Consider the following 10,517-nt stretch of genomic DNA (forward strand, 5'->3'; position numbering starts at 1 on the left):
TAATAAATCATTAAATATATCTCAAAATAAATACACAAACAATTTAGTCAAACTGAATTACTTTTTAAAAATTCATTCATTTGTCATTTAGGCCCGACATGTGTTATTATCGATAAAAGCTAAGCATGTATTCAACATATACAGAAAGAAAAAATGGAGTGACGTGTTCATTTCTTTACACTATATACGTCGTATATAAACCCATCAATAGCCACGGTCATACTATCTACATAGAGAAAATCAAACAAGTCATAATGTCCATGGCTGATATTGTTTTATGATGTCATGCTTTTTTCTAAATTTCAAGAGATTAGATGAGCATATCGGTTGATACATAATGCATGTTTATACTTACAAAACTATTTACCTAACTACGCCGGATACTATGAAATTATTTGACGTTTAAACAATCCTAATTGAAACTGATCTCCGAAAAAAACACATATTGGCGTATTTTTTAAACCTTAGCCGAGTTTCTCATACCGTATATGAGTGAATGAAAATATATATTCTAATGGTGATCTCGAAGCGCTCTGATTTCTTTGATTAATATATCCATATACTTAAGTTGACCACGTTAAAAATATTAGTAAACATTGCTTTAAAATAATTATATATTTATAATGTGTGTTTTGTTTTATTTTGTCAAGGCAATATCATTTCAATAGTAAGGACACGATAAACAATCAATATCAGACATGTTTATTTCTAGGCGATATATTGTATTGGGTTCTTGCACATATATGTTTTCAAATCGTTGATTTATTTCCTATTAAATTTGAATGGAAATTATACATGGATTTTACTGAATGTTGATATTAATACAGGCTACTTTATAATATTTTGCCAACAGGAAAAACTTACCTCGCACAAGTATTAAAAGAACAGCACACGCATACATTTCGTTTTTAAATGTCCTTGATATGTCATAAAGTGTCCAGTTTTCCCCACTTAAAGTAATCTGTAGGTTTAATATTTACAAATGTTCTAGTTTTATATCAGATTCATCCCGACAGAAATATAATACATTTCCATAGTATCATAATACAATGTTTGACCACAAAGCTTGCGATCAAAGTATAGAATGTAGAACTATGAAACATGCTCTGGGACTTGTTATGTAATATATAAACCAGGAAAAGAAGTAAACTCATGACTACATATTTACTGAAGCAAAACATTATTGTATTAAAAGATATTGATCATAAATTAAAATTGAATAAATTCCTTGAAATAGTTATGACTTTATTAAAAGTAATACCCCCCCCCCCAAAAAAAAAAAAAAAAAAATTAAAACAAAATAAAAACAAATTAAAAAAAACAAACACCATTGAATTAATCAAAAACAATTTCAATTGTTTTAATAAATACACGACGTTGGATTCTCTTTTATTCTAGGATAATATAACATTGATTTTTGAAACCAATGTGAACGTTTCGTACAATATATATTTATTGTTGTAATATTTAAAAGAAGATTACTTTACTTTCCAGACTTTAATTTAAAGACAAATTTAAATGAAATTGAAATTCAATTTGGTGAACGTTAATTACATGATGCCCAAGTTAATTAGTCCTGAAAATGTCTACGCGGCAGGATGTTCAGATGTAAGGTTTATGTCCAGACATTTTCGCAAAAAATATATATGGTCTTCTTAACAAGCATAAACAATAACATTAGCCAAAAACATGGCTTTCCAATTTCATGTACGTCAATGGTCAAATGAATGTCTGTTCTTATCTTGCGTGATAAGATAAAAGATACCTGGATAACATTCCTTTGGATTTGCTTTCTAGAAATGTTTGATCAATAAAAGAGCACGTTATAATTAAATAATGCGTTCTAACAAACCTTATACTAAATAAGCTGTTATTTCCTTTATGTCGTCTTAAAGGCACTCGTGCAAAATATTAAGAGAAACAAAATTAACATTAGGACATATTAAGAAATAAAAGCGATGTCTTCGTTCAGAATCGTCGAAACAATTGATAAAGGATAAAGATAAAGGAAGTGACGTATACATTTTTATGTGAAAAACTAATCTAAACAAAACATATTGAGCCGACCGTTTGGAACTTTGTAGAAATTATGTATCGTAAGTATGTCTAGTGTGTTTATAAGTATATCTGTACACATTTATTTTTCTCTCCATACGAGGCATTTCTGGAGAAATCAAACAATTTGTATTGGATCGCTATTTTTGTTATATGTAATTAAGGCTTATGATTTTAATATAGCGCAATGTAAAAAACAAACTTTAATCATAGCAAAATTTTTTCCTCATAAATAAATGTTTAAACCTTAAAAATAATCTTTAGAATAAAATGACAATTGGAATTTTAGGATTTGTCTAACGTATCTCTAAAATATGAAATCACATCAATTGAACTGAAATATTTTTTCTGAAAAGCTAATCTTGACTACTCATCCTCTTATTCATAAGTTTAGCTTGTTATATATCATTTAATTTGTTTCGATAATGTTTTTTTATTATTTATAGTTACATTTTCTTATATACAGTACAGGCATTTCCCATAAAATTGCTTGCTGGAAATTTCAATGCTATCCCCTCGGAAATTGTTCTTATAAATCATGTGGTAAAAAGATTCAAAAGCATTAATATATGCAAATATTTACAATACAAAATGCTCATTATTCCATTTATTTTTCTAGCGTTACGTAGCTTATGTGATGACGGTTATGCAGGACCTAATCTTTACAAATTTAGCAAGTATAACCATGTCTGCAAATGTAATACAGTACAGCTTAACATGTCATCATATATCTGTCAAATGTTCATTTGTTCGTGTCAAGGAGAACACACCGGCTGTATTTGTTCTAAACTAGAGAGCTGGCTTCATTCACTCTTATGTTGTTTAACGTGTATTACACAGCCTTTTCAGTTGCATTCACGGAATGGAGAACACACTTGTTGCAGAAGTCAAACTGCTCCTAAAAAATCACATTCATATAGGAATGTGTTCAAAAATGATCAATGTGCATAACTTCGTTTTAATAAATAAAAGGAAGGCATACTTGTAATTTCAAAACATGATTAACTATAGTCAGTCTTCGTCCGACGAGAGCAAACGAGTACACTTAAGTAAGCGAAGTAATAAAAAATCAAAACAACACGATGTTAAATCAACGTAGTTACTATTTCTTGTTCAATATTATTGTCAGCTTGACATAAATATTAACAGATGCAGAATTAAAAAAAAACAACACAATATTAGTAATTGTATTATGTGGTAAATTGCGTCTCTAGTTCAGTGTATATTTGGCCTTGACCCTTGTAACGCTTGACAGGCTTATTGTTAATTATCTTCCTACTTCGATTGTCCCAGTGTGTCATTGGTTTCCATTGTATCATTGTGATGAAACCAAGTACCAAGTAGATCATTATACCACATAAAACAAAAATTGTCTAATTGTATGAATAAATAATTTTAAATTCACCTTATTGGAATAGCGAGCGGCCTTCTAGCTTTGACAGTCTTCACCGCATTGACCACACTGACTTAATTGTCATCAGGGTTTCGAGTAATATCGAGACAACACATGAAAGGCCGCATCCTCCAGCACCGTTCCTGTCACAAATTGCGTGTAAATAATGAGTAATATCGAGACAACACATAAAAGGCCGCATCCTCCAGCACCGTTCTTGTCACAAATGACGTGTAAATAATAGAGTTTTCTTATCATAGAATAAAGAACATGTTTTTTGTATAATATCTTCTTACATTTGTATTACACTTTTGGATTTACAGTTCTCGTCGATACCATTAACAATTCGATGAAAGCACTATTCTCTTTTATTCAATTGTTAAACTGATGAGAGCGGAGCTTTAATATTGCAGATATACTCGACTAAATATATGTTATCAAATGTACATATTTTTTAATATATTTACACTAAGAAAACGTTTGAATATACTATGAGCTAAACCAAAGTTGGTACGTACAGACAATTCAAGAGTATCGTTCCCTTGAGAATTTCGATGCGTCTTCAACCTTTTTGTTGTAAGCAATAAAGCTTTCTGTCAACATCGGAATATTGAGTTTTAAATCCCAGTCCAAATATTTATAGTGTAGATTTATCATATCGTTTTTGTCTATAAAACAACGAAACGAAGTGGCTAGATCTTTGATCTTTTAATCATGCTACTACGGAGACCATACCCTTCGTCATTGTTTGATTGTCACCAGGAAAGTATAAACCAATCCCCTGTATAAAAAAAAAATAGCAGGAAACCAATGTTTCACGTCTGAATGAAAAATACAGGATATTACAAGTGGTAATCAAATACAGATTTTATTTGTTTTTAAGAATTTATTAAAACGAATGTTTCATGATATTAAGGACTAAATATAAGAATGTTGCTATATTATAGTTTATAATGTACAAGGCTATTCATGAGGAGGTCTGACTAAATATAAGAATGTTGCTATATTACAGTTTATAATGTACAAGGCTATTCATGAGGAGGTCTCCTTAGAACTTATTGTACTAGCAATGTATGAAACAAATACATAAACTATATTGATTATATATTCCAAATTGGGTACGTCATTTATAGAATGAAATTCAATGAAACAAGATTAAAACACAATCTTAACTCCACTTTTAAGTAAGCATGATCATACAAGCATACAGTATTTTTTAAAATGTCTTGCTATTTACCTCATGCTTTTTCAAGCTTGCAGCCATACTAACGATACAGGAACAGTTTTCTTAAACAGCAAGTGTAAGAAAATCTGAAACCGTGTCAAATAGAGATGTCTGTGCAACCAAGAACGGTTTTTTCGGTTTGAAACTCTGACAAAGACATATAGAGTGCGAATTTTCTTTATTAAATGATGTTTTTGTCTCACATTTAGCGAATGCTCGGCCTTTGTTGTATGTCTCTATACAGGGAATTAGTATTTACCTTTTGGTTTGTCCCTGTAGTTTCCATTGTATTGTCCTTTTAAAAAATGATCGGCTTATTTAAATTTTATAATTTGGAAATGAAATGAAATTGACTTTCCAGCAAGCCGAAGCTTTTCACGGACGCAACAAAGAGTTGTGCAGACTAATGTAGGTATGTTTATGTATTACCGGCCAAATACTCGTAAAGGCCATTCTTTCAAAGTAAAGAGGACACATTATAAAAAAAAAATCAAGAATTTCAGTAGACTATTTTCTCAGTGTTACATATTCAAATGATTACTTTAATGTTTGAATAATCAAAAAAAACATGTCTGAACAGACCAAAAACCTATCTCTGTCAAAACATTCTTTACATATGTTAGAAATCTCATTTCTCACATATTATTCGTCGATAGGAGTTTTATTGGAGATCTCACCAATGAATGTATCGTATGATTATTTTCGAATCGTTTTTTCTGAGTAGTTATATTATATAATTTTGGTTTAATAAAACCATTACGTTATGTCAATGTAATATCCGTCCCTGATTAACTGTCCACATGGTGTGCGTCTTTGTAATGTTCATGTCAGAAATACTATTTTTATAGAGTATGTCAATGTAATGTCCGTCCCTGAATAACCGTCCCCATGGCGTGTGTCTTTTCAATGTTCATTTCAAAAATACTAATACGAAACTAAAGTCATTGTCATTGCAATGTCCGGCGCTGATTGATTACTAGTTCTGTGCGTTACGTAGTATAGCGCAGATCTTTTGTCTTAACATTTTGGCGCGCAAATATTAGTGCGCGGTTTAATCGGGTGACCAATGGCTATTGGTCGGCAGTTTAGCCGGGATAATGGTCGTGGCGATTAGTTCTATGCTCGACAGCGATCTGAACGGTCAACTTTTGCTTGAAACATGGCGACGTCCGAAATGTCAGATGTTATGGACAAAAGGATTGAACAAAAAATCATGGAAGTGATGAGGACAAACAACCAGGAGTTACTCGGAAGCATCAGCGGGATGATATCTAAGATAAGTGATAAACCCTCGTCTTTACTTGACATTCCTAAATTTAAAAGGAAAAGTAACGAGGAGCAGTACAAGATTAATTCTAGGGTATTAGAGAAAATTGAAACGGCAGGGTCGCACGTCCAGGCGCAAAATTTAACCGCCGCACACGAGGCTATTGTTCAAGGTAAACATAACATCGATATTTTCTTTTTCGATAACAATTTATCTGTGTACATAACACGGATTATACTGACCACATGCATGGTCATTTATAGGATTGGAAGCATTGCGCATCTTAGTCAATATACACATGTATAAATAATAAGTACATCATATAAAGCGCATTATTACGCCAATAACGTTGTGTTTTTCTAGCTACTGAATTGCTGAAACACCGCCAGAAACTGGTGCTTTTGGCCGACACGTCCGAGTTGGGTTGGCGTGTTGTTTCGGAGTACGAGGCCAATCCCATTGCAGACGACAGCGATGACGAGAAGCGCATATACAAGGCCGAAGCTCGAGCCAGAAGGAAGGCCAAGTCGGACAAGAAGCGGCCGCTTAAGAACTGGCCGTATCGCCGACCGGAACAGCAGCCGGGATTACAACAGGCGTTGCACATCGCACAGACGAGCAGGCAGCGTCCCGGATTGTGTTTCATGTGTGGGAAATCTGGCCATTGGGAAATGGAGTGCCCGCAGAACACAAGCCAGCAGAATAACAAGATAAGTAGTTTTATGAATTGCTTGGTTACTGACGTAAAAGATTCAGGTACGAATCATCCGGAACCTACTCAAGCGGAAGTGGAGAGGCAAGTAAGTCCTTCTATAGACATCAACCCTTTAAAAGAAGATAGGGTGGACCCTAGCATAAATGACGTAACTCCAGTCGGTAGTTTAAAGAAACACCTAAGTAAGTGGTCGGAAACGTCCGACAATCAATACATTTTAGATGTGGTTGCCAATGGTTATAAGTTACCATTTAAGGTGATTCCAGAGAGAATCGAGATGAGAAATAATAAGACTGCAAGGGCTAATCCCAGTTTTGTAGAGGGAGAAATTGCTTCCCTGGTTAAAAAGGGTGTCGTTTCAGAGGTTAAGGAGAAACCTCATATAGTTAATCCTCTTACAGTAGCGTATAATAGAAATGGTAAGCCTAGACTCGTCTTAGACTGTAGACACATTAATAAATGTTTGCATCTGTTTCGAATGAAATACGAGGACATTCAGGTTGCAGAAACATTATTTCAAAAAGGCACATACATATTCACATTTGATTTAAAAAGCGCCTATCACCATATCGATATTTTCCCAGATCATTGTATATATCTCGGACTTTGTTGGGAGGATAAATGGTATGTATATAAATCTTTGCCATTCGGTATTTCCACCGCTGGGTTTATTTTTAGTAAAACTTTAAGGGTGTTGGTCAAATATTGGAGATCTCTAGGTCACAAGATTATTATGTTCCTTGATGACGGCATAGGCGGCCACATTCACCGAACAAAAGCAATGTTAGCAAGTTCATTCATTCGCCAATCAGTAAGGGAATTTGGTTTTTTGTTGGCAGAAGACAAATGCAGTTGGTACCCGAAACGCATCGGTAACTGGTTAGGTCACACGCTAGACTATGAATCAAATAGAATTTTCATTTCTTGTGAACGGATAGATAGGCTAGAAATAGCCATAGACTCTATAAAGTTTCAGCTCGCATGCGATAAGCTGGATCTGGTCAGAGTTCGTTTTTAGCAGGTATCGTTGGCCAAATTGTTTCATTACAAAGTGTGCTCGGTAAGATCGTTTGTAGAATGACCAGATATTTGCATCGTTGTATTGATAGTAGAGCTAGTTGGAATGCTCCAGTCAAGGTAAACGAAAACGCCATAAATGAATTGACGTTTTGGCGGGAAAATGTAAGACGATTAAACATAGAAGGCAAGTCTTTGGTATATGACAAAACCACTGAGTTTATTTAGTCTTTGGTCAGACGCAAGCAGTTTGGGTTACGGCGGATTCGTGATTAGTGAAGTAGTTTCTGGTAAGGGTTCACGGGTAGATTTCTATCATGATGGTAATCGTACCTCAGGTTTACTAGTTGATGTGGTAGTGACGTCATCAGATGACGAAACGGATTGCAGCTCACGCACAGACTGGGTTTGCGATGGTTTGCTCTCGGAAAAGAGGTATTTTCAGAATAATTGCTTAGTTTATTCGAACATAGCCCCAGGAAATGGGCAGGTGCGCTCAGAAAGCGCGAGACCGGTTGAGTCTCAGAGATATGCTCCCGGAAGTGGGCATGTGCGCTCAGATAGCGCGAGGCCGGTCGAGTCTCAGAGGTATGCTCCCGGAAGTGAGTATGTTCGCTATGTTAGCGAGAGACGGTTTCCGTCTCAAAGACATGTTCTCATATTCGAGGCTCCCGAATGTGAGTCTAAATGTTTAGATTTATCGCAAATGAATACACACATTAAAGTTCCTGACGTAGCAGAAAATTCAAAAGTACACGGAACTTGGTCTGATGCAGAGAAGGTAAAAAGTTCTACCTGGCGGGAATTGGAAGCTGTACGCCGAATTATGCTTAGTAATCTGCACAATTTTGTGGGTAAAAATGTTCTGGTTTACACAGATAACAAAAATGTAAAGTACATTCTGATTTCAGGAAGCAATAAAGACGATTTACACGAAATATGTCTTGATATTCATCGTATATGCGATGTTAACCACATCATTTTGTTTGTAGAATGGTTTCCGAGGAAGGATAACGCAGTAGCAGGTCATTTAAGCAGATGTTTAGATTCAGATGATTGGTCAATAAGTGATAATAATTTAAAATTTTAGACACAAAATGGGGACCATTTACAGTTGATAGATTTGCGTCACATTATAACAATAAATGTGATCGTTTCAATTCAAGGTGGTGGGTACCAGGTACGGAAGCCATAGATTGCTTTACGCAAAGCTGGGTAGGAGAGATGAATTGGATTGTTCCACCGCCGAATCGTATCGTTGAATGTTTAAACAAGATGGTTGCTGAAAAATGCAGAGGAACAGTGGTTGTTCCTAGGTGGATATCGGCTCCATTTTGGCCGTTACTCACTATTCGGAAATATGGTTTTAAAAGTTTTGTAAAAGATGTTTATGAATTTCCCCTTACAGGCGCAGTCTTACAGGGAAAAGGGAAACACGGGATATTTATGCACGATCCCTTGAGTTTCAGATTATTGGCGCTAAATTGTGATATGCTTGACGTTTAGAAGAAACGTCATGATTACGGTTTTACAGGTACAGACTGACGTACGCGTATCTAAATCATAAGCGAATACGGAACACGTACATGTTGTATCATGATATATACGTATTGCAGTTATTGGCTTGAGACAAACGCTAACACGAAAGTTCGAGGAAGCCGGGGCGATTATTGACAATTCTGAACATGTGGTCGACAGAATGGCAAGCCACCTGTTAGCTGCTAGGGCGGACAACACCGTTTTGAAATATCACCACCAAGCAAAGGGATTTATAGACTTTTGTATAGAGAAAGGATTCGAATATAGACCAGCGCATTCCATTCATATTGCAATGTATTTATCATCATTGATAGACAATAACAAATCTGCCAGTGTTATTTCGGCAGTGTTTTATGCCATCAAGTGGTACCACTCTGTAAATGATTTTACAGATCCAAACCGAGAATAGTGTAGTAAAATCAATGCTTGAATGTGCAAAGCGTTTAAACTCAAAACCCATTAAGAAAAAAGACGTTGTAAATTCTGAGCATTTGATAAAGTTTTGTGACATGTTTATTGAATCAACGGATGTGATAGTTCTACGGGATCTCGCAATGATTCTTCTCTCTTATGCTGGATTTTTACGTTTTGATGAGCTTAGTGCACTAACTTGTAATGACGTTAAATTTCAAGAAGAGCAAAACAGATATTTATTGTGGGGGAAAAGAGGTTTTAATTGCAAAGGGTTCGACATCGGCTTGTCCAGTTTTTATGTTGGAGCGTTACATGAAATGCGCCGGGCTAATAATCGGTTCAGATATGTTTTTATTCAGGCCAGCATGCAGATCAGGCAAAAAATGTTTGTTAAAAAAGAACAACAATATCACTTATACCCGCGCTAGAGAATGCATAGTTTCAAAGTTACAATTAGTCGCTCCAACATTAAACTTGGGGACTCATTCTTTAAGAGCAAGTGGAGCTACTGTAGCAGCAAATGCTGACGGAGTTTCAGACCGGTGTTTAAAGAGACACGGTCGATGGAAGACAGATACGGCCAAAGACGGATATGTTGATGATTGTCTAGAGAAAAAATTGTTCATCACAAAACAACTTAAATTATGAATGTTTCACGATTTGAATTTGATTGCCGACTTCACTAACATTTGTAAATTCTATCGCATGTCCTGCCCCGGCAAAGGTGTTTGTTATTTGTAAAAGAAGTGTTCAGACTTACTAGTTCTGTGCGTTACGTAGTATAGCGCAGAACTTTTGTCTTAACATATTGGCGCGCAAATATTAGTGCGCGGTTTAATCGGGTGTAAAAGTCAGGTGACCAATGGCTATTGGTCGGCGGTTTAGGCGGGAT

The 10,517-nt window shown here is 35.3% G+C and overlaps 1 pseudogene; it reads left to right on the forward strand.

Moving 5' to 3' along the window:
- Positions 1-9,371: 9,371 nt before the first annotated feature.
- On the forward strand, positions 9,372-10,273 carry LOC128204828 (uncharacterized; annotated as a pseudogene).
- Positions 10,274-10,517: the final 244 nt, after the last annotated feature.

Source organism: Mya arenaria, chromosome 10 (assembly GCF_026914265.1).
Source record: "Mya arenaria isolate MELC-2E11 chromosome 10, ASM2691426v1".
NCBI lineage: Eukaryota > Metazoa > Mollusca > Bivalvia > Myida > Myidae > Mya > Mya arenaria.